General features: G+C 43.6%; 1 long non-coding RNA gene across 1 annotated transcript in view; it reads left to right on the forward strand.

Annotated features, from left to right (window-relative positions):
- LOC140685773 (uncharacterized) overlaps positions 1 to 23120 on the forward strand; it is a 292798-nt gene that overhangs the window by 180666 nt on the left and 89012 nt on the right. The gene's annotated exons all lie outside the window — the stretch shown is intronic.

Consider the following 23120-nt stretch of genomic DNA (forward strand, 5'->3'; position numbering starts at 1 on the left):
GAAAGGGCCCAAGAATAATCCATAAACTGCAAGCATTCAAAACTGCTTGATGTGGATTCAGGCAGAACAGACTGGAGAACATCCCCGAATTACGTGTTCTGTGTTCAAAGAAACCACAATTTCTCTTCTCCTTTCCCCCACCCCCTCTTCACCAAAAGCAGCATGTTATGATGACAGAAGGAGTATGGGCTTGGGGAAATCAATGTCTGAGGTTCGAATCTTGGCTCCTTTGTATGCTAACTATGAGATCCTGGATAAGTTACTTGGTTTCGAAGTCTTGGTTTGATCGTTTGTAAAATAGGGCAAATTATTCCCACCTTTCCAAGTTGCTATGAATATTACAATAGTTCCCAGTGGGAAAGCCTCTAGTACGGCTGCTGGAATATGGAAGGTATTTGATAGGCATCCTTTGATTTCTGCACCATAGAATTCTGTTTCTTCGTTATTTGTGTAGTTGGGCTATAAAGAAACAGAAGGATCTTCTGGAGCTTATGGTGGAAAATGAGTCTCGTCCATTCCACTGGCTCATTCCTACTGATTGTGACCAAAGGGCACTGGGAAATTTTATGGCACTAGGGGACATGTTGCCTTTGATCCTGCAGATCAGAACAGGTAGGGAAGAACTGACTTGAGCTACAGCCTGGTCTGGCAGACTGCAAAGAGCACAGCACTTAAGTCTGTGAAAAAGGTTTTATCTTCACAGATTTTTCTCTCAATGCTTCGCCTTCATGTCTAAACACCTTGTGGACTCTCTGCCTTCTACTGACCATCGTTCTGAAGTTTGACGCTCTTTACTGCTTGCTCTTGTGTCTGGCTCCAGATAAGAGACAGTGATCAGACTTCCACTTAACTTACTCCACCCCCTACTGACTTGAGCAACTCTCTGACCTCACTGAGATGCCCAGTCCATCAACACTCATACGTTATCACTACTCCCACCTTCCTCATGGCTCAGTTCCCTCCTGACCAAGCACTCTGGCTCCTTGTCAGCATCATCTCCACTCCCTTGCAAATTTCGTACCCACTCTTCCTCCTTTTTCCTCCATATCATACTTGCCCAGAAACCCCCAACCTGGTTAAGCCCAGCTGTCTACTTACACTGAGTCATACCTGAGCATCTGGACAGTGCTAGAGTGAAAAAAAACCCCAACAAAAAACCACTTGATGACTGTGCTGGTTGTACTCTCTTTAAATTAATGGTCACAGATCTCAAATTTTATACCTTCTCTTACCTATAAAAACTCCAAAAGACATTTACTTTAAGCTGATGAGCTGGCCTCAATCATAGAGAAAAAACAGATGTGTTGCTGCTCCTGTATAAAGCCAGACCCTACTGCTGTGTTCTGGAGAAGCCACAGTATATATAGCTGGATAAATGATGTGTTGTCTTCAGCAATGGATGGATTAAAATAGAGTCCCATTCTACATTTAAGCCCAAATCAGAATAATTCTAATCCTCACCCCCTTTTCAAAGTTTGTCAGTTGGGGATTAAGTCCCCTCAAATCATGTCAGTTTTTCTCAGACGCCAGTGACACCTGCCAAGTTCTTTTTTTCTATCCTATGCCTTTTGCCTTCAGAACCACCTGAAGGTGGCTCATGGCTGCCAGGACTGATGGTGACCACTGTGAGGACACCAAGGTCTGTTTCAGAGGTGACTTTGCTGCAGCCTCTTAAGTTCACTCATCTCTGGGAGTTAAAGCCCTTCTGATTCTCTGCAGGGATGGGAAGCACCTCTTCTATGTCCCTGAAAGCTGGTGGTCTCAGTTGTTGTCCATCCTGCCTACTTCTGGGTTACTTCTAGTTACTAAATACTCACGGTTGCCTTCCCGCTTAAAGAGCTTTTATTCCTCCTCCTAGAAAAAAAGCAAACATGGGATTAATTAGTGTTTTGGTACTGTTTTGTGAAAACAGAAAGTCAGAGGGCAGTCTTCCAGATATAATATCCACTCCCCCAGTGATGTATGATGAAAGTCTGCTGAATCTGGGTAAAATTTAGGTGGTTTCTCTGAGCCTCATCCTTATTGGGGTGTCACGCGTTAGAAGTACAGTTGCTGACACTCCCATTTAAAGGGCTGGGGCTCTGCTCCTCATTTGTTAAATGAAAAGGGTTGAACTAGAAAGATTTTTAAGCGTTATTTCTACCTCTGGAATTTTACTTTTAAGAAACATCTTGAATGATACCAGGCATAAAAATCTTTTAAAAATGTTTTAAGATCCTTGAATAGAAAATCCCAAGGAAGCATGCCAGAGGGCCCTGAATTTGAGTCTTCAACACTCCATTGGTTTCCTGGTACAAAAGCCAGTCTATGAAATAATCACGACATGTATGTTCTAATATATCACAGCTGATTAAGGCAGGAGGCAACACTTTTGCATGTGTTCCCCAGACATGTCAGGGGAAAACAGAACAATTCAAGGCTGGGGTGGTGCTGGTGGGTGGTCCTCCCCTCAAATAGTGATATAAAAATCAACCTAGGTGCTGATTCTAATTGAAGACGCCAAGTATGTGACCTTGGGCATATCTCTGAGCCACGGTTTCCTCCCTTGTAAAATAGGAATAAAAATAATTCTCACCTCTGGTTGTTTTGAGGATTGAATGAGAATTGAATATGTAGAGTTCTTAGCGCATGGAAGTGCTTAATATGCTATCAACAATAATAATAGCAAGCTTTTATTATGACTGTTGAGTATCAAGATGAGAGACTGAAGGAGGGTTTCTTTAAGGCTGATGATAGGTTCTGGGGTCCAGGGGCCTTTGCTAATACTCCGGATGTCACGTATATGGGCAGCTACTTCTGTTTGGTAAGCTTAACCCTAGTTTTCGGCCTTACTTCCTGCCTTCTCTAGGCCCTTATGGCTTCTCTGCCTCAGAGTCACCCTCCAAGAAGACCTCATCTTCACTATTTCTGGTGCTGGGCTGAAGGGGAACCAAAGATGCTGGCCCTGGATGCCTGGGAAAGGCGGTGCAGGATGCATGCTCCGCTCACACCAGAGCACTGAAGACAGCAGAAGGGGCTTTGCTCATAAACGTAAATCCCAGCTTGGTTTGAAAAGGTCTCCATGTTCTCTTTCCGGGCCCGGGTCCCTGTGTCTCTTGGCAGCTTGAGCCGTTGAAGAGCGTACCCAGCGTCCCAGCAGATTTCTCAGCGGCTGTGCTGCCTCTTGGACCCCTGTCTTCTGACTGAGTCACGTAAATCCTGAAGACTCTGAGCTGCCAATCCCTTGTCCATAGCATCCTTGGCCTTCGGACCGAGAACTAGCCTCGTGACTTTGTAGAAGCAGAAAGAGTGTTGGATTTGACCTTGGGAGATCTGGGTTCAAATCTCAGCTCTGCCGTTCAGTAGTGACCACGTGACCTTGGGCAGAGAGAGTTACCTTCCTGAACCTCAGTTTCTAATGAGTGAAATGAGGATGATAATATTGTCTGGGGTGGGGTAGAAAACCATTTCTTGGTGAAAATACCCTGATAAACCTTGAAGTAAAAAGAGAGTTATACAGTGTTATGTCCAGTATGATCACATTTTTGGAAAAGTAAAATACACATGCACAGAAAAAAAGCCGAAAAGGCTATTCACCGAAATGTATGGCATTATCTCTGGGTAATAAAATGGTAAGTGATTTGTAATTATTTTCTTTGAGAATTATTGTTTTTAGAACCGTACATTAATATGCAAGAGGAAAATGAAAGGTATTTCCTTTTTTTTTTTAAAAAAAGATATATTTTCCTCAAGGTTTTATCAGTTTAATAGGAGGAGATGCACAAATCTCTCTAAGGCACTCAGGGACTAGGTGAATTGCAAAAGCTGGGCTAGTGGTGTCAGACTTTCTCGAATCACTGCAGGCAAGAGGTGAGAAAGCCTTCAGCAAGGAAATGAAACTTCAGCTATGTCTTAAGATGACAGAGAAAGCCAGGCACATTTGGTGAATTTAAGTAGGTAACAGGTGGCTCCCAGCATCATTAGCTCAGCATTCCAAAATGGTAGTGGCCAAAACCAATAAATTCTTTTTAAACATCTCTTATGTGCTGGATCTTGTGACAATTTTGTCCTAGTCCCTGTGAATTTATGTTTTTTAAATAAGATACCAGGAATCTTTTAAACATTAGAATTAAGAATTTGGCAAATATAAAATGCATCCCTCCAAAAGCAGTGTTCATGTAACTGTTGTGTAGATGTACCCCCTTACACATATATTTATGTATTCATTTTCTTTCTTGTCGGTTGCTATAAATCTTAAAACTGCGGCATGAGAGAGGAAGAGTTCAGATTCACTTGAAGCAGTAGTTCTGAGACAGCACACAGAGAAGAAGACAAAAAAAATGCACTCTCTGGAAAGTAGTTTCCCTGGAGCTTGGGAACAACCACTGGGCATGCTCCCCCTTGATCTGATGCTGGGAGTTCCCAGTGCGAAGGGAGGGGCTGTCTGGTGACACGGAGCAGCTTGGTTTGATCAGCAATGCCAGTCCACCCGAAGAACATGCGCCACTGAGGTCTCCGTTTCTCTGTCTGATCAGTTTTAGATATAAATGGTTACAAAATGTTCTAGGGCAGCCAAGGGAGATCACGAAAGATCAAGCAATCTGCATGGGGGGAGGAGGTGGGCACAGCTGGGAGTCACCAAGCAGATTTGGGGGTCTTCAGTGAAGGGCCCCGTCTCCCTGTTCAGGTTTATCTCGGGTCCCTTCTCCCTGCACTCAGCTCACAGCCAATCTGAGCTACTGAATATGTAAATGTGTTCTTAAGTATTTCCATATAATGTGTTTCTTTGCCTTCTTCTGGCAAACTTTTTCATCACTGATATCTCTGCTCAAGCTCCCTTCCCTAATTCTTGCTTGCCTGCTGCTTTTGTTTCACAATTTCTTGCAGTTTTAAAAATGGAAGTTATTTCTTACCTCTTTGAATATTCTTAACACAATTATTTTGAAGTCTTCTAAAAAGACTGTTCCATGAAATTAACTTCATCTGGTGTGAATTCCTGCTCTGATCTTATTGGCTGTCTTTGGAGCATTACTTTTCTTGCTGCGTTTTGGCATTTGGATATGCAGTCTCACTTTGCATGTGATGTTTTTGTTTATTATTTTCTCTTCTTCTGTGGCTCATCCAGGGGGTTTCCCTCAGTTGTCCCCGGTCCAGAGTGAAATCTAATGAGAGTTTGGGGTTTCTGCTCCAGAGTGGCATGGGGATGTTCCAGACCTAGTCTCCAGGCCAGTGGGCATTTTGGTTCTGTTGCTAGTCATAGGGTGCTTCTTTCTGTAGCATTCCTGGGTCCCTTGAAATGGTGGTCCCAGATGGTTGGGAGAAACAGGTTTTTCTTGGCAAGAGGATGGTGTGGAATCTTGTTCCAGCCCTGCCTTTAAGGAGAGACTCTGCCTGTAACACCCATCCCGACACATCTGCTTCCACAAGCCTGCAGCTCAGCCAGCTTGTCACGGGATGTTTCTGTTCCACTTTGAGTCCATCACGAATATATCACAGTTTCCATAGTGACTCTGCCTTTTTGTTCCCCATTTTGCATTTCCTCTGCCATTGCTCTGTATTGTGAACAGAGAGGGTATGTAGGCTTTGAAGTAACTATGCCGTCTTGACCAAGTGGGTCTTCTCCTTTGAGTTGCTGAGTGGTTTCATATGTCTGGAAATTATTCTCGGGTAGAGGTCATGTTCCACTCAGTTCCAGACAGGAAGACCTTGCTGGAGTTTTTACTTGTCCTCTGAGTTCCAATAATTAGTGTAAGAGAGGACTGGAGACAGAGATGTGGCCATCAGTGTGGGAATGTCACTTCTGCTCTGGAGTAGCTTGCCAGTCTGCTACCTTGAAAGTCCGAAGCTGGCTGCATAAGCAAATCCCTCTCCAACTGGTTAGTGTGTCCTGGGTCCAGCTCCTGCCGTACATAGCAGGCTGTGAGGGCAGCCCTAGCGGCCAGAGCTAGAGGAGTCCTCCTCCTCACCAGCTGCTCGGTTGCTTCTTTGCATCTCTAGTCCTTGCTCTGATCAAGGGGATGTTTGGGAGACTGGAGGCAGGGAGGGGGCAGAGGCTGTGTGATGGTCCACCGGCTCCATGGCAGGACTTTGCACCTGGGTGGTGGGTGGCAGCAGACGGGCAGGCACTTCCCCGATGCCCTTACTCTACTCTTGCCTACACAGCAAACTGCTCAAATGCCCCAAGGACTTGGGTCGATGTGTGGCTCCCATCTCTAATGTAGACTTTCCTTATGATGCTGCTTTCATCATTTCAGAAGGGAATTGGGTGAAGGAGGAATTTAAGCTACATCATATCTTGAAAGTATGCTTGACATTATGTCTTACATGCCTTTGCACACCTTGCAGGACCTAGGACAGGACTGGGAATAATGATGGCCATTCAGATCTTACTTGATTAATTGGAAGTCCAGATGATTTTCCAATTTGAAAACAAAAAGCTGTTTCTCTTTGCAACAAATAGATGCAAACACACAATGTGTAGCCAGTTCTATAGTCTTCTCTAAACTGCCAGCCCCTTCTGGGATGCCCTCTGTTTTTGTCAGGAAAGACACTCTGTTTTTGACAAGTGACAGACACCCAGGAGAATTGATCTGCTCCTGTGACTTAAGGATCCAGAAGTGAAACAGGTCACAGGCACGCCACTAGGGCCCTCTCTTCCTTTTCCTAATTCTACTTTCCTGCTAAGCTGGCTTCATTCTTTTCTGCTGTTGGAGACAATAGAATACAGTGGTTAAGAGGATAGCTCTGGAGGCAGACTGCTGTGTGACCTTTAACAAGTTAATTAACCTCTCTGGGACTTGGTTTCATCTTCTAGAGAAATACCATGATGATGATAATCCACTCATGAGTTGCTGCAAAGCTTACATTGGCGAGTGTGTGTTAACCTTTAGGGCAGTGCCTGGTCCACAGTAAGCACTGTGTGAGATTTGCTCTTGATAATGTTGTTTTCTCTCTACAGATTGGGGAAAGGGACATGGCCTTAGATGGTTGCAGAGTTACATCATCGCAGCCCAGAGGAAAGAAGTTTTCTTTTGTCAGCATCCATGTACACAGGTCTCTGGGGGAATCTCATTTGCTCTTCTTGGTTCGCATGCCCAGACCTTGAACCGGTTGTCATAGCCAGGGTTGATGGTTGCTGTGACTGACCGCTCCACCATAATTACAGGGACTGGGGACCAACAGCTCCCCAAAGAGGCAGGAAGCATTTTACTGGTTCACTCATCCATTTATTCACTGCGTGTTGATTACTTGTCTGTTATGGGCCAGGCCCAGTTCTAAGCCTTGCGGTTACAGCAGTGGCGAGAGAAGAGTTCTCTGCCCTTACGGAACTTAATATCCTGCTGATAGTAAGAGAAGTCACACAGCGTACAAATAACTGAAAGGAAACATTGGATGTGATAAGTGCTATGTTTCATATAAAATAAGGAGATGTCTGGGAGGGCGACTCGGAGGTGGTCAGAAAAGGCATCTCTTGAGTAGGCCACCTGAGGAAGAAGCCGAGGTCTGCGTGCCAAGGAGGAGCCACCACCCGCAGATCTGTAGGAAGAGTGTTCCAGGAGGGTGGAGCAGCTAGTGCAGCGGTCCCAAGGCAGGGAGGAGCTCTGCACGTTTGAGAATGAGAGAGGCAGAAAGTGTGGCTGGAGCTCGCTAAGGCGAGGGAGAGGGCTGTGCAGCCAGGTTGGATGGAGAGACATGGCCAGGCAGACTTCACTGATGCTCTTAAGAAACTGATGTTGTCCAAGTTGCTGTGAAGGAAGGCAGGAGTGAAAGCCGGATAGGAGTCAGGAGGCTGCCCCAGTGTCAGGTGAGGAATGGTGGTGGCGTGGCCGGGAGCCAGTGGGGGTGTGTCCAGTTACAACTGGAAGCCGGGTGGGCAGGACTGGCCGACAGGTTGGACGTGGGGAAGGGAATCGGGAATGACATCTGGGCTTATGTTTTGAGTTGAGTGGATAATGGTGTCCTTTTGAAAGAAGGGGAAGTTTGGAGGGGGAAAGAGAATCTAGAGTTCTGTGTTAGATTTGCTAAGTTGACTGTTTCTAGGCGATAACCAGGTGGAGATGAGTAGGCACTTAAAAACATGCTTCTGAAATTCGGGGGAGAGAGCGGGGCTGGGATTGGAGTCATCAGCAGGTAGATGAAATTAAAATTGTGGGCAAGATGTGATCATTGCAGAAGTGAGTGAAGATGGACAGCAGAAGAGAAGAGGCGCCGGGACAGAGCTCGGGATGAGGAGGAAGGGAAAGCTGGGTAGAGTAAAAGAATGCTGTCCGCTCCCTTTTCTGAGAAAGGGAAGGCATCTTTGGAGGAAGATTCTACATGAGAGGCTTGGCCAGAAAGAGAAGGGAAAGAATTCCTTTGGTCCTCCTGCTGGCTTACCTTCTCCTGGCCACCTGAGTGTTCCTGAAGCAGAACTGTTGAGCTTTGAACAATCTTGCTTAACTTTCTCAGGCATTAGTTTTATTAGTTAATTGATCTTTGCTCCAACTCTTTTGGGACATCTTATTTTTGTTACGATTGCCATGGTTTTGCATCTTTCAAGAGTTACTCAAGATTGATGAGCTCTGGATTTGCATACTGTTCTCATAGGGGGCGCCTCTGGAGGTCCTGCTTTGATAGGGAGGCTTGAGGGGCCAGGGAAGAGATGACTGGAACTCTGCCCCCTCGTTTCAACAACACAGTTGTACATTTTGCTGTTTTACACACAGCAGTCCATAGGGGATTATATTAAGTCATTTGAAGACAGAATTTTGCAGAAGTGTGAAAGCCTCTATGGTGGAATATCAGCTTGTTGAAGGCAGAGCCCCGCTTGGCACCTGGTGGACTCTCAGTAAGCTTTTGCTGAATGAAGTCCTAGCGGGAGTCTGAAGGCTTCAAGGGTAGCAGCCCTAACACAGAGGCTGCGTTCCACAGGGATGCAGGTTCTTAGCCTCTAATTGTACATCAGAGGTGATCACTGTGGCTGCAAAAACTTCCTATGCAGCATGGAAACAATTACATTAAAATGCAGTTGGAAATTCCAGTAATCTCCTTGGAGTAGACAAATAAACTTTGAAATCATTTACAAATGATGCACCAAATCTGTGAGGCATCTGCTCATGGTAGGGGGAAAATAGGTTTCTTCCAAGACACTTTCCACGTGATGACACTGCTGCGTTCTCGTGATGAGGAAGGAAAACAGGAGGAGCTGGTTGGGCTGGCCCCATATTGGACCTGGAGTCCGGGCATCCTCAGTGTGTGTGAGGATGCTGAGAGCTGGTCCTCCTGTCCTGCGCCAGCCTCTCACTCCTTGGAAACTGTTCTGGTGTGAGATGGGGATAGGCATGTTGGCCACCACTCAGCTCCTGGGAGGATGTTTTCTCAGCTTTGCCTTTGCGAGGCTAGTGACAGGAAGCTGCCCTTTGACGGGCTTTGATGACAAGCCAAGAAGCTAGGAGAGCCTGTCCCAGACACACTCTTGCCACAGCCTTATGCTTGGCCCCCAAGCCAAGAAGGAGGCGATTCAGAGTGGCCACGTTGTATATGAGGGCACATTCCTGAAGGCCTTGCCTAATTCAAATCTTACATAATTCAAGACTAATTTTCCTATGAATAACTCTTTGATAAATAAAATTATTAGAGTGTATAAAATAGAATGCATTTTTGAATTGTGTGAATTTTGACTTCTGGAGTCTGGGGTATATTATAGGACATTCCTAGGCAGCCATGCCAGCAGAAAAATTTCCATTGTCCTTGACTATATATGACTATTTTTTTTGCAGACTTAAAGGTGCAACTGCTTTAGTGCTGCTTTTACTTTTCTAGCATTTTCTGTGATCATTGTCTTAGTGCTGCCTGCTAAATTAACAGTGGTGGTTGTCTGGTTTTCTTCATAGAACATTATCGCATTTCATTTCTGTTCCAAAGTATTATTGCTCCTAGCATTATCATCACTTAATGAGTGCTTGGATGATATTGTTCTAAGATATAAAAAAGATTTCAAGTTATAATAATAGTAAATGTTGAAGAACCCACACAAGTTGTGAGTGCAAATACAACAGCATGATTTACGGGTTATTGTTAAAAGATGGTGAGCTGTTCTGCTTAATGGCTAAAACGGTTCTAACATGTGATTTTAATGTGAAACATGATTTATAATTTCTTCAGCCAGATAGCTTGGAAATGATGTGATCCCAGAGGAATTTTCAAAAAAAATTGGAGGATTCACATTGTTTCAAAATTTGTGTACAAAGTTAATTTTTAAAATTTTGTGCTATTTCGTATTTGGAGAATTCAGCTTCACATAACATCCATGCTATTATTATCTAGGATTCTTTGGGTTGTAGGTTATGGAACAGCTAACTCAAAATCTCTTAAATAAATGAGGGAATGTATTGTAAGGATACTAAAGTATCTCAGAGAAACCTCAGAGCCCCATACCTGGGCTTCAGAAACAGCTGGAACCAGGGACTTCAAAGCTGCCAGTGTTTCTTCCTTCTGTTATTTTGCTTTTGTTCCTGCAAAACTGGCTGCACCATTTGTGGAGTTCCTGTGCAAAGGGAAATGCGGGCCCCCTGTTCAAAAAGCAGAAAAAAAGATTTTCCTTGTTTCCATACTCTTTCTTTAAACCTAATGTGGGTTTTACTTGCTGTTTAGTTTCCCTCTCTCTAGGTCAAGGGGCTGCTAGCAGGGCAAGTGCAGCCCTCATTTAGTGTGGGCACTGTGACTTTTGCCTGAGATGCACGTACCCCCAACTCTTCCTGTGTGGATTGGAGAGAAGGGTAGCAGGGGGTCACTGAGTAGAGGCAGGGGAGGGGACAGCCCAGAATCCATTCAGGGGAGTCAGGGAGGTGGCAGTAGGCGCTAAGCCTCTGATGCATGACCCATTGTCCCCCATCGGACTGTGTTACTGTATTAGCTTCTTATGACTGCCGTAACAAGTAGCACATTTGCGTGGCTTAGACAACAGAATTTATTATCTTATAGTTCTGGAGGCCAGACAGCTAAGATCAAGTGTCTGCAGGGTTGGTTCCTTTTGCGGGCTGTAGGGGAGAAACTGTGCCATGCCCCTCTCCCAGCTCCTGGTGGTCTTAGATGGACTTTGAGTTGTAGAAGGTGGTCTCCCTGTGCCTTTGCATCCTCTTCTTTCTGTATGTGTCTGTCTGTGTTCAAATTTCCCCTTTTCATAAGGCCATCAGACATGTTGGATTCAGTCCCACCTCATTCCAGTATGACTTCATCTTAATTTAACTAATTATATCTGCAGCAGCCTTATTTCCAAATAAGGTCACGTTCTGAGGTGCTGGGAGTTAGTGCTTTAACAGAAATTTCAGGGGACACAGTTCAACCCATACCACTTATCAAAACAGATATTCAGAGATAAAACAACTAAGAATTTCAGAACGGTAACTTCCCAGCATTAACTCCTATGCATGGGCTCCCCTTCAGATCTCAGGGCTCCGTGGGGCTGACAGAGCATTTGCCCTGCTTGCCCAGCGTGAACCACATGGCAGAAGATGGGACTCTTTGAATTTAAATCCTTGGAGAGATGACTGTACACCCTGACTCCTGGGTATATATACTATAGAGTTTTAGCTCTGAGCCTGGAGTTGGCACTCAGGTCCCCAGTGGAAACCCTCTGGCACCATTCAAGACAATTATCAGCAAGCAGTCGGACTCCTGTGCACCCACTGTCCCCTCCTTGACCAGAGCTTGCTAACAGTTGGCAAAACTGTCTGTACTTCCATGACGGACACCTTTACCCACCCCATCCCTAAACTTCATAAGCCGAGGACCGGGGAGGGAGATGGGGATGAGATATCTGGGCCAGGGTCATTGTCTTTGTGGGCATTGCAGTGAAATCCTGGCTAGTCTCTCCCAGCAACGCAGAGGGCATCAGCAACCAGTCTGGGTTAGCAGCAGCTGAAGCCAGAACCCATGGTTGTGAGCCTACAAACATGGGCAGTTAACTCTGTCCTCCTCCCCCAAGCCAGGTCATGGGAAGTGAGGGGAGGAGTTACCCCAGTGCCACACTAGACTCCTGTCCAGGGTGCAAGAGTAGGAGGAGGAGTGAAGGAAGAATCCATCTCTACTCCGCTATTCTCGAGGCCCTGAAGCATGGCCCTGGCTGTCCTCGCTGACACAAAAGTGACCTCGTGCACTGAGGGAGCAGCAGAGCAGAGAATGCAAGGAGACCTCTGATGGAAGCTGAGCGGCCACACACCTGGAAGAGGCATGCTTCATTTAGAGAGATGCTGAGTGTACAGTGCCGAACCTGGTGGTGGACCATGGTCACCAGAACCTCGTGGGACAAGAAGAGGAACTTGAATAAAAACAAGCAGAATCCAGGGTGGACCGACAAGGGGCTCGCTCTTTAGCTACACCAGACAGGAGTTTGCATCAGGCACACTGCTGTAGAAGCCACTATAGGATATAGAAATAGGGCGATATTTCTATATTTGTGTACACATTTCTGCATAAGGTTAAAGTGCTAGCTCCTTCCAGGAATGAAGGGTGAGGTATTCTCCATGAGTTTTTTTGACATGTCTCCTCCTTCCTATATGGTGATATATAGTAATTTAAGATGGGTATGCGCTGCCTGATTTTTTTCTGCCTCAGTATACTGAATATTACAAAAGCAGTTGCTAAATTCTGTTCATTTAACTCCTGTAATATCCCTAATACCTGTTTTTATTAACAGATGCTTTAGGGGGCTCTTCCTGCTTCTGACCTCTTCCCGCAATTCTCAGGCCTTCAATGTAAATGACTTTGCTAGAAAGAAAGCATTCTATTGAATTTTACTATTCCCTGGAACATTTTCTCTAAGACTGTAATTCTTTGTTCTATAAATGTTTGGTAGATCTTGTTTGTAAATCATCTGGGCCTGGTGTGATGGGTTATGTTCTGTGAGTGTATATGTTAATATGAGGTATTTAAAATTCAGATTCCATTTATTTATCAGTTTTTTGACAGTTAAAGTTTATTTTGTTCTTGAGTCAATTTTGGCAAGTTGTATTTTTCTAGGAACTTGTTAATTTTCTCTGTTATCAGAGTTACTGGTATGAAGGTATTCATTTGAACTTATGCTGCATTTTTTCTTTCCTAATGTTTACCTATGCCAGGTGCCTTGATTTTTTGGGGAAACGGTCTTACCAGAAGATTGTTGATTTCACTGGGCTTTTTAAAGAACTAACTACTGGCTTTTTTTTATATTTTATTAATTTTTATTTATAATTTTTATTCTTTTCTTTTTTCTACTTTCTTTAGATTCATCCTATCATTTTCTCTTAGTTTTTAACTGAATGGTTAGTTCATTAACATTCAGCCTTTTCCCTTTTCTCTTAAAGGCATTTTGGCCTAGAAGTTTTCCTATTAAACCAGACTTATCCTCATCTTATCTATGTCTCACATGGTATTTTAGTTGCTTTTTTATCATGCAGTTCTGAAATATTCTAATTTTGCCTTTGACCCCTCAATTAGATACCCATTTCTTAATTCCCAAACCTATGGGTGTTTCTAGTTATCTTTCTATTGAATTTTTAATTTTATTGTATTGTAGTCTAAGCAGATCAGAGAATGTGACACCAGTACTGTGAAGTATATTGTGGTTTATTTTATGGCCAAATGTGTGTCTGTTTTCATAAATGTTCCTTGTATGTGTACTTGGAAATAATGTGTATTCTCTAGTCCTTGGATTTAATGTCCTGTATTCATCTGTTAGATCAAATTTCTCATGGTATGTCCTTATGGTGGGAAATTTGGCATCATGTAATAAAATTACAAATGCATTTCTCATTATTTCAGAATTTCTGGTTGCAGATATAAGTGCTAAGATATACTTTTCTAAGTGTGAGTTATAAATTCTTTAGTATGCAAAGATACAATTGGTTTATTGCATTGTCTATTATAGCAAAAACAATTTTAAGTGCTCATAATACAGGCCTGTTTATATAAGCTAGGTTTCATCTTTACAAATGACTACTATGTAGTTATAAAAAAGAATCCGCAGAAAAATTCCAATTAATACATGTAGAAGAAACAAGGGAAATAGAACATATCCTTTAGAACATCACAGTGATATTTGCTGCAGGCAAGATACAGATTAATGCTAAAGTGGATGAAACTTTAAGGAGAAACAGGATTTTTCATCACCTCAAGTTATCTCTCAAAATATTTGTTAACTTACTGTGGTGCTCACAATTTAAGAAATGAGCATAGACTAAATGAGAAAATTGTGACATTACAAATGGACAAAAGGAGACTTGAGCAAATGGCAAGATATGATACAAAATTACAAGGATCCCAGTTACTCATAAATAAGATTGCTATGTCTTCTTGTTGGGATGACCCCTTTATTATTAAACACTGTCCCATTCTGTCCCTGGTAATTATCTTTGCTCTAATGTCTACTTGACCTGATGGTAATATAGCCACTCCTGCTTTCTTTTGACTTAGATTTGCATAGTGTATCTTTTTCTATCCTTTTAATTTCAACCTACCTATATCATTATATGTGAAGTGAGTTTATTGTAGATAGTACCTGGTTGGATATGTTTTTTTAGCCACTCTGCTGATCTTTGTCTGTTAGTTGGTGTATATAGACCATTTACGCTTAATGTGATTATATGTTAAGGATTAAGTTGGACGTTTTATATTTTTTGCCTTCTGTTTGTTCCTCTATATTTCATTTCTCTGTTTTTTTCCCTTCTTGTGGGTTAAACTTATTTTTAGAATTTTATTTTGATATAATTGTGGTGTGTATGAATATATCTTTTTGAATAAAATTTTTAGTGGTTGTTGAAGTCATTAAATATGCATAAATAACATGACAATCTACCAGTTTGAGTTAAGTATAGACACCTTTTCTTTCTTTAAGTCTCTACCACACCTCTTCCCCAACTTAACATTATCTTAAATGTTTCTTCTATATACTTTGAGAACCACATCAGACAATGTTTGGAAAACTTAAGAGAAAGAAAGTCTGGTATTTACCAATATTTTTGCTCTTTCCATTGTTCGTTCTTCCTTCCTTCCTGATGTTCTAAGATTCCCTTTTTAAAGTCATTTTCTTTCTGTTTAGAGAAATTCTGTTAACCATTCTTACAGGATAGACTGCTAGTAACAGACGCTCTTAGTTTTCCCTCACTTATCTGAGAATGTCTTGATTTCCTTTTGTGTCTGAGAGAGAAATTTGCAGGCTATAGAATTTGGAGTTGACAGTTCTTTCCTTTCAGGGCTTGAAAGATGTTTCTTCACTTTCTTCAGGACTTCATGATTTCTGATGAGGAATCCATTGTCAATTGAATTGTTTTACCATATAGATAAGGTGTTGCTTTTCTCTCATTGCTTTTGAAGTATTTTCTTTGCCTTTAATTTGAGAAGTTTTATTATAATGTGTCTTGGTGTGGATTGCTTTGAGTTTATCTTATTTGGAGTTTCTTAAAATCTGGAATCTGGAAGTTTTACATCTTTTGCCAAATTTGGGAAATTTTCAGCATTATTATTTTTTTTAGTACTTTTTACCAAACTCCTTTTTCCTTTCCTGTTGAGATTCTGAAAATAGAAATATGAGACCTTCTGTTCTTGTCCACATGCTCCTGAGGCTCTGTTAATTTTTTCAGCCTGGTTTCTCTAGTCGTTTAGATTGGGTAATTTCTACTGTTCTGTCTTTAAGTTCACTGATTCTTTCCTCTGATTTTTGCCATTCTGCTTTTGAGACCATCCACTGAGTTTTTGTTTTGGCTATCATATTCTTCAGTTCTAAAATATCCAGTTGGTATAAAATATATTTTATATATTTTATTTCTTGGTGAGACTTACTGTTTTTTCATTTGTTATGAGTGTGCTCATTGAAGTATTTTCATGATGGTTACTTTAAAATACTTTTTAGATAATTCCAACATCTTTGTCATCTTGGTTTTGGCATCTGCTGATTGTCTTTACTTACTCAAGTCGAAATTTTTCTGGTTTTGGTATGCTGAATGATTTTTTTTTAACTAAAAATGTTGTATTGCTAAAAATGCCGAAACAATTACAGTTGTAACATCAAAGATCACTGATCGCAGATCACCTTAACAAATATAATAATGAAAAAGTTTAAAATATTGCAAGAATTACCAAAATGTGACACAGAAACATGAAGTGAGCAAATGCTGCTGGGAAAATGGGGCCAGTAAGACTTGCTTGCTGCAGGGTTGCCGCAAATCTTCAATTTGTTAAAAATGCAATATCTGTGAAGCGCAGTAAAGCAAAATGCAGTAAAACGAGATGTGCCTGTACCCAGGAAATGACATCATCTGTACTTGGCTGTAATTTAAATGAGGAGGTCCTGGACTTTAAGCGGATTCTGTAATAAAATATGACTGTAGGGGATCTTGGGAGCGGGGTGAGTCCATTTTGCATATGAGAAAGATGTAAATTGTGGTGACCAGAAGATGAACCATGGTAAATAGTATCCAGAGATGTCTCCCACCAATTACTTTCCTCTCTGTATATGCTGCCCTTCATATCAAGAGGTGGGGTCAAAATTACTCTCTTTTTGAATCTGGGTTGGACTCAGTGACCTGTCTGACCAATAGAATGTCACAGAAGAGATGTTCTGGGACTTGCTGAATGATTTTTGATTGTATCCTGGACATTTTTGGTTTTATGAGGATCTAGATTTTATTTAAGTCTATTTTAGAAAACTTTGACATTACACAACAAGGGGGGTGAGGGTCCTGCCTCATTACTGCCAGGTGGATGTGGAAGTCCTAACTCCCTACTTGGCCTCCACTGACACCCTGGAATGGGGATGTGGGTGAGGGTGAGAGTGAGGGGAGGGCAACTTGTTCCTCCTTGGGTAGGAGTGGGAATTCAGGTTCCGCTCTGTGCCTCTGTTGATACCACCCTAGTTAGGAGGAAAGGGGTCCTTGTTTCTGATCCCCATGGCCTCCACTGACACCACACACAGGTGAGGAGTCCTTGTTTTCACAGGATAGTGTTGAAAGTCCTGACCCTCCTCTAGACCGGATGGGAAGGGACACCTCGTTACCTTTTGTTGGGGTAGAAGTTCAGGATTCCCACATGGCTCTCACTGATTCCTTGGGGAAGGGGCTCGTTACAGCCAGTCATGGATGAAAATCCTGCTTCCTACTTGGTCTTCTCTGATACCACACTTGCAGTGTGGTCATGTTGGTGGAAGACTGGGGCTCCACATTACATCCCGGTGAAGGTCTAGGCTCCCCACTCAGCCTCTGCTGATGGGGGTGAAGGTGCAGTCATGTTTTTTTCCGTGGTGTTTCTCTGGGGTGGGGAGGTTATTGTCTACACACTTCTGTCCTGCTAGGTTGTTTTCCTGTCCCTTTCTCTAGAGAGACTTGACTTTGGGGGCTTTCTTTTTTGGTTTGTTCTCATTGATGTTTCTGGGTTGTTGGCTTCTCCAGCACCCAGGCTGGGGTATATGAGTCAAAAAGAAACCCCAGGGGACTCGCTGTCGTGGTGTTCCTTGGGTTTCAAGTTCCTTAGCCAGTCTGAATTCTTCTCTCCACCTTTCAGAGTTCTTTTGTTTGTTATTATGTGTAATGCTCAGGGTTTTTATCAGGAGGCATAGAAGAAACATTTTAGCAGGACTGAAAAGGAGGGATTTTTTTTTTTAACAGAAGAAATAGGAAAAAGTGCTCTTACTCCATGTTGGTGTGAAACTGAACTGCTTCCTTCCAATTTTTGTACCTAATATTTTTTCTGTGAATACCTGTGTTACAGTGTGACACTGTGGTAATGATGGGGGTAGGCAGTATCCTGCATTATTCTTGGCTTCAGAAGGATAGTCTCTAGTGTTTAATCCATTGAGCTTTTGTTAAGAACTAGCATCTTTTCCTTTCTTAATTGGTGTTTTTTTTTTTTAAAAAAGTCAAGAATCACTGCTGATTTTTGTCAAATTTTTTTTTGTTTTGGTATCTATGGAGATAATTAGGAGGATGCATTCATTCCCATTTTACAGATAAGACAGCTGAGACTTGAGGAAGTGGAATTACCTGCCCGACATCACACAGCTTGGGTGTGTTAGAACCTGGACTCCACCCCAGCTCTGCCTGGCTTCAGGGTCCACAGATGTTACAGCTTGATGCCTGTGACACAGAAAGGGCAGTTGCCAAGTGCCTTTGTGGACACAGCTCAGCAGTTCATAGAGTGCAAGACTGTGGCGCTGTGTGATAGCGCAGGTTATTTTCCGTCTTGAACCTGCAGAGGTTCAACATAAGGCTTTCGTCATGCTACTCCCGTACAGCTTGCTTTTAATTTATCTGCTCAGGAAGTCTCCATTTTCACATAGTGTTTGATTTCCAGTAGAAACCTATTCTGGTATCATTTGCTGGCCTGTCCGATTAGGGCCTGTCAGAGTCCAGTGGTTTTCCGCAGGCCATCTAATGCAAGTGAGTCAGAAGCCGTGGCTGCTGAATCATAAATTCAGAGTCCACAGGGCTCCTGATTCCTGAGCGCGGCCACCAGGCCACCTTCCTTGCTGAGTGTGACAAAGTACTGACTGCTCAATGGGAAACATATTGCAGAGAAGCCAACACAGAGGTGAAAAATAGACTTGGGGCTTTCTGAAGAGGAGATCTTATTTAAAGGCATGAACATGCTATCGGTCTCTTAGGCAATAAGACAATTTTTTAGGTAGTGCTTCTCAGCGGGGGTGCCAGGGCATGCTGAATTGCTACAGATGGATCACAGATGTGTCTGGGGTGTGGCTCGCCTTAATTTCTGAGGGCAGCCACGCAGGTCCTGGGGCCCTCCAGAGCTGTGGCTTAGTTACCTCTTGCTGTGAGCAGTATTGTCCATTTACCCCTGGGGAGCCATGCAAAAGGTATTTTTTCTGTACCAAGAAAAGAAAATGGTTGGGGGACACTATTTTAGGTGATGTCTACAGAGTCAGCTACCATACTGGGAACTTGATAAGCTCCAGGTGCCTGACCCTGTGCTAAGCTCCAGTTCAATTAGGACCATAGTGCTTTCTCAGAATATGACTCTTCTTATCAAGAAGATGAAGAGGGCTGGAGGGTGGGATGAGTCTCTGTGAAGGCATGAGGGGTGTGGATAGCATTACCATGTCTTTGTTCACCAAATTGTGGAATTCTGGAATGCAGGGGTTGGGGGTATCACCTGAAGCTGGGAAAGGTAAGTTGGTGAAAAGTTCAGAAATCCAGTTAATTTAATGGTATTAAAAGTTAAGAAATGAAAATACCTTCAAACTGAAAAGATAAAGACCCCCAAATTTTCTATAGGGTCAAGATCAACTATTCTGTTGTGTTTCCAAGGGGCATTAGGGTGCCACCCTTACCTTTTGTGGTTGATAACGGGTGGACCGCAAGGTCCATTTCAAGAGTCTTTGGCTCCGTAGTCAAGGATGCAGTGTGTGCCTCTGGGGGCATCTCTGCTGTCTTCAGTTCTGCTGTGTCCTCTTTCCCCTTTTGAGCCCCACGGAAGCCCCTTGCTTTACGAGCCATCCCCAGGGCCCGGAGCCAGGGCAGCTGTACTGACCTACCCAGGGAGCTGAGAGCAGAGGGGGGGTTCGGAAATGAGCTTTTTGAGAAGCCAATGGAGAAATAGGTTTGTTGCCTGTTGAACATCTGATATTTTTGGTTATTAGTGGAACTTCCTGTCTCATATTTGGGTTCCTTGGGCGTAGGTAAAGAGGTTTACTGTAATTATGAGAGCACACAGGAGGTGGAGAGGAGCCTGAGGGGGACAAGAGCAGGAGGATGCAGAGGCTTTGAGGATGCCTGACAGTGCACGTCCAACTGGGGCTGGAGGCAGAAGGGTGGGCAGAGGGGCGTGGCAATCTCCAGAGGTTATTTATTTTTATGGTTGCTGCAGCAGTGGCTTTTGTATTATTATTATTATCATTGTATATTATGATTATGATGATGATGATATCACTTGTTTATGGCTGATTATAAATGAAGCCTTATGTGGAATACATCACATGCATTATCTTAGTCTTTATAGCAACCTTGCAGTTTTGGTCTCATTGTTCAGACAAGGAAATTGAAAGAAGAGACAGGTAAACTAGAGACACACAGCCCTTTAATGGCAGAAGGAGAACTTAAACCCTGCCTGCCTTCAAGGTCCTTGCGCTTTTCACCTCACTGTGCTGCCTTCTTGATTAGGCAAAACTTCCAGGTCAAAGGTTGAAGGAGCAGTGGAGCAGTCTGACAGAAGGGGCTGAGACGACAGGAAGTGAGGATGCCAGGTCTGGGGTGGGTGCTGGGATACTGAAGACGGGGTGAGAGAGCTCTTAGCTGGGGATTTGGAAGACTCAGTGTGTGGGTTGAAGCCAGGAGAATGAAGGAAGGGTGTGAAGAGTGAGAAGAGCAGTGGGTCAAAGAGTAGTTTGAAAAATAAAAGAAGGTGATGGATGTGCAGAAGAGGAGGAGTCCAAGGAGGGCAGGGGAGGGGGCCTCTGGGAAAGAGCAGCCAGAGTAGTGGGAGGAGAAGGAGGAAGGAGGCAGAGTGTATGTGGTGCAAGGAGGTGGGAAGAGCTTGGGGCATCTTGGCTTTCACTGTCTGGTCAGGTGGCTGAAGCCGCCCTCGAGGCAGAAGCTGCTTCGGATGCCAGTGAACAAAAACTGCATATGAGCATCTTGCTGTCATTCCAGGAGCAGAGAGCAGACCAGACCTCAAAGCCAACACTCCCTTCTCCCCACAGACAGGTGAGCTCCATCCAGCTTGCTCCAAGGGTCGTTTCTACTGTTTGTTCACACTTAGAATCCTCTTGCTAAATCTCTGCAAAGCACTTGGCTGATGCCGGTCAACACTGTGCAAAGCACCGATCCAAGGCTAATGCCACTCTTCAGAGCTCCAAGTATGTAATTGAGTCTAGGAGGGGTTCTGCTCCTGCTCGTCATCAACACCTCTGGACTCAAGATCAGTTGAACTGTTTGCCTCTCTTCTTGTAGTTTTTACAGCCCCCTGGAGTCTGTGGGTTTGGGTTTGTTTAACTGAATGCTTTGATGAGTGTCAGATCCTTCCTGCTGTTTTTGACACCTTCAAGATATCTTGAAGATGTTGTACAGGCAAATCCCATTTTATTTTGGACTACACTCTGGGTTGGTATTGTTAGGAGAGGTGTCCTGGGAATATTTTGGATATTTTGGAAATTTTGTATTCTTTTAAGACACTGTAATAGCCCTGAGAAGAAGGGTGAAAGGTCCCCTCTGGATACTTTCCCAGTTGCATTCTTGGGAAGGGTCATTCATCCTTACTTAGAAAGCAGTCACACTGCTGGCAAACATACGGGATCCTGAGCGCTTACAGAAAGGGAATCTCTTAATAGACTTAGCCAGGCTTAGTGGGTTATCAGTGAGGATTAGGCAATGTTCTGCATGGAGGTGGGAAATTGGAGGAGAAAGAAGTAGGAGGAAGAGAAGAGGAGAAAGTGGGAGGCAGAACAAAGAGGCGGACATTTCATTTCAACAGCCAAGGATTTGCAAACTGGAAACAGTGACCCCGAAGTGCACATCAGAACTGTTGGCTCACAAGAGAGGTGTGGCAGGACCCTTTCTTCTCTTTCCCAGTCACCTCTGACATTGTTTGACTCATCTTTCTGGAAATAGTCCTAGCTGTACCTCTGAACCCTTGAATGCTTTCCAAGCTCATTGAAATGCACAAAATGAAAATTATTCATCTGTTTGGAGATTATACAAAGCTGAGAATGCTGTCAGAAGTAAATGGATACAGTTACACAATCAGACAGATCCATTACGAGAAAAGGAAAGCTTTGCTAGTAACATCCCCAGGGGCCAAGTGCTGAAGACAGGTAAAGGGAGGTGGAGTCATTGCTGGTCCTCCTCAGGGTGGAGAGGCAGGTGCCCTGAGCAGATGCTTGAGAGGACTCGCATCCATCAAGGCAAGAGACCCAGAGCTGGATGCTGGCCACCCAGCTGGTCGCGTGGAATCTGCAGAGATGACTCAGGGTGTGTAAAATCAAAAGCAATGGAGAGAGAGCAGACAGAAGAGCGCCAGCTTGCTCTTGGACCAGGACTGGGCTGGGTTGCTCAGGGTCAGGGCATTGGATAGTGAGTCAGAATCTTGGGACCTCTCTTCCTGTTTCTGCAAGGATCAAAGAAGTGATGATCTGTCTTACTCGAGCCACTTAACAGACTTCTCTTTACAAAAGAGAACTTGTAAATCTTTCTCCAAAGCATGAGTAAATGAATCTGTGTATTTTCCAGGAAAATAACTGCTGAAAAGAACTGTATTGTTATTACTTAAGAGCAGGACCAGCTTTGCCACAGGGAGCTCAGTGGTGCTCTGTGTGGTATGGTTGGAGATGCTGGAAGGGTCTCTATAAGAGAATCTTTCTCACTGTGCTAGGAATTTCACTACTGCTGTTCATTCCTTTGGGCTAAACATTACTGTCTCTCACCACCTGTCTTAAAATACAACATCTGGGGGAAGGGGTGACACCAGAATGGCTACAGGGTACAAATGAGACGTGCTCTGTCCTGGGCAGCATGAGAGTTCTGGATACTTGAAAGTGAAAAGGAGGAAGGTAATGGAATGAAGAGGAAGAAGCATATGTAAAGGAAGAGGGGGGTGACTGCATGCTGCCTTCTTTCTGGAAGTCTTTAGAGAATTAAAAGCCCTAAACTCCAAAAGGTACTTTATGACATGTGGAATAAAAAAAAAAACTGTGGTCACTTTGATCCCAGAGATATTTCTTCTCTTTTTAAGCTTCTTATCTCGTTTCAGGATTTTGGAGTACATAGACTCGTGGGCTTTCAGAGTTGGTGACAGTGTCGTGTTCTGGGTTAAGCGTGGAGTCAGCAGCCGGAGACTCTCGCTTGACATCTCTGTGTGTCTCTGGTCATATTATTTAACCACTGAGCTTCTGGTTTCTTATTTATAAAGTGGGGATAACAATACCTACTTCCCAGATTTTCCTTGAGGTTAGAATGGAAATACCACACAGCAGAAGGCAGAAGGCTTAGCACAGTCCCTGGAGAATTTACAAAGAACCTGGTAAAATGCAGGTTCTTCCCTGCTGTACAGGAACCCTCTCTTCGGCTCCCAAACTTCCCTGGTCTGTTTGAGAACTAGGGTGAGAGGGCCAGCGAGCTCATTCCTGCATGAGGCAGCTTTCTTCACTTCTGGGCAGTTGTGATGTTTGGGAAATTCTTTTCTGC

This window comes from Vicugna pacos, chromosome 15 (genome assembly GCF_048564905.1).
Source record: "Vicugna pacos chromosome 15, VicPac4, whole genome shotgun sequence".
In the NCBI taxonomy this organism is placed as follows: Eukaryota; Metazoa; Chordata; class Mammalia; order Artiodactyla; family Camelidae; genus Vicugna; species Vicugna pacos.